General features: G+C 42.2%; 1 protein-coding gene across 1 annotated transcript in view; it reads left to right on the top strand.

Moving 5' to 3' along the window:
- Positions 1–1,304: 1,304 nt before the first annotated feature.
- LOC102385645 (leukocyte elastase inhibitor-like) overlaps positions 1,305–1,652 on the top strand; it is an 8,935-nt gene continuing 8,587 nt past the window's right edge. The window contains exon 1 of the mRNA XM_025195211.1: positions 1,305–1,364. The gene's annotated coding sequence lies outside the window, so the exon portion shown is untranslated. The remainder of the gene's footprint in view (positions 1,365–1,652) is intronic.

Raw genomic sequence — 1,652 nt, 5'->3', positions numbered from 1 at the left:
CTAGTATGGGTTGCAGTTTGAGGCTTTTCCATATAGGTTCCAGGGAGGGATGATATGTCAAACTAGTAGTGTGCAATTCATGGGGGTTTTCTTTGTACTGCAGCAATTCTTCATGTGGTATCCAGGTGGTTCTTTCAAAAGTGCAATTTATCTCTGGAGGAGTGTCCTTGTTAAGTGAAAGCTCTTTTAAAAGTTGAGATGATGATCAGTTAAAGGGTAGACTTGTTTTTGTTTGTGTGTTGTGTTGTGTCCGAAGGGGGGTGGGTTTTCCGTTGCTAAGTAGCTGCTTATTTATTTTGTTGCTTATATTAAAGTTGTGCCAATGGAATAGGTTTGGAAGAGGAGAAGGAGTTCACAGCATGCCTAAGGGCAGGCCATTATGCCCTGCCAGGGAGCAAGGAAATTAGGGGCCCGCCTACATGTTCATTAATGTGCCTTTAATACTGTGCATTTAGTTTAGTACACGCTTAATAAAGTACTAACTAAATGCACAGTAACTAGAGTTACTGCACAGTAGCACCAGCGCACAGTTATTTTGTGACGCTTATTGTGTATTAGCCTAATAACACAGTGCAGTAGGCTATTATCACTGTTTTTAACTGCCACGCTATTGCACCGTGTTATTAGGCTAATGCTCAGTAAGCATCTTGTGTAGACGCGCCCTAGACATAGTGAGCTTGTCTGCCTGAAGTTAAGAGTGGGCAGTGAAAGTGGTCAGAACGGTGGACCTAGTGTTGGTGGACCCAGCCAGAGAAAAGGGTGTTTAGGCCAGGGAAGCTGAAACCCCAGCAAAGCTTGTAGAGGCCGGAGGGTTGAACAGCCAGGAGGGGAGAGGGTATTTCCTAGGGAATTAAACGTAAACATTGATGAGGCACGGGCATGACTACAGTGTGGCTGGATGTCACGAGTACCACCTGTAAAAGGCATAGTTATGAACTGACATGAAGAAAAAGACCCATACCACAGGCTGAAAGGCAGAGAGAAGAGCCTAGTAAATTATACAATTAATGAGAGGCTACCCTGTCTCTGCTAACAGCCTCCCAGACTTAAAACTTGTAAACTCCAAGGCATGGCTGGCAAGGTAAGATGTGAGGCAGGAACCAGAAGGTCATGAACATGTGGCTCTGACTGATACCAGGAAGAGTACCTTTGGCTTGTTACAGGAACTAAAATTTCCTACATCTCATAATGCAAGAACTGGGGCCACTCAATGAAATTGTTACACAACAGACAAATTGTTACACAATTAAAGGGAAATATATTCCCGCTGGTGGGAGTGGCAACGGCTTTATATTTCAGCACTCCACCCAGCACCAAAGCAAACATCACAAACGAGTTTTTAGAAACACAGCTGAACAGAGAAGGTAAAGATTTCTGGGGTTTTTTTGTTTTTGTTTTTACTGTTGTAGTTTCTATCAGTATGACTTTAGGCAAATGCATAGTAAACTTTGGATCTGGACTTTCAAAAGGAAATAGGTGGATGCTGGCTGTATCATTCCAAAGAAAGACAATCTCATTTCTGCAATTTATTATACTGACCTGAGAAATTGTTTCTTGTTGGGAATTACACAGCATAGATACTGCTTTAAAAAAAACACATTTGCCTGAAGGCTCTTCATGGATGTAAGAGAGTTTTATTAAGATCCTTGTTT

Source organism: Alligator sinensis, unplaced genomic scaffold (assembly GCF_000455745.1).
Source record: "Alligator sinensis unplaced genomic scaffold, ASM45574v1 scaffold935_1, whole genome shotgun sequence".
In the NCBI taxonomy this organism is placed as follows: Eukaryota; Metazoa; Chordata; order Crocodylia; family Alligatoridae; genus Alligator; species Alligator sinensis.
This window is presented reverse-complemented; position numbering and strand designations above follow the sequence as displayed.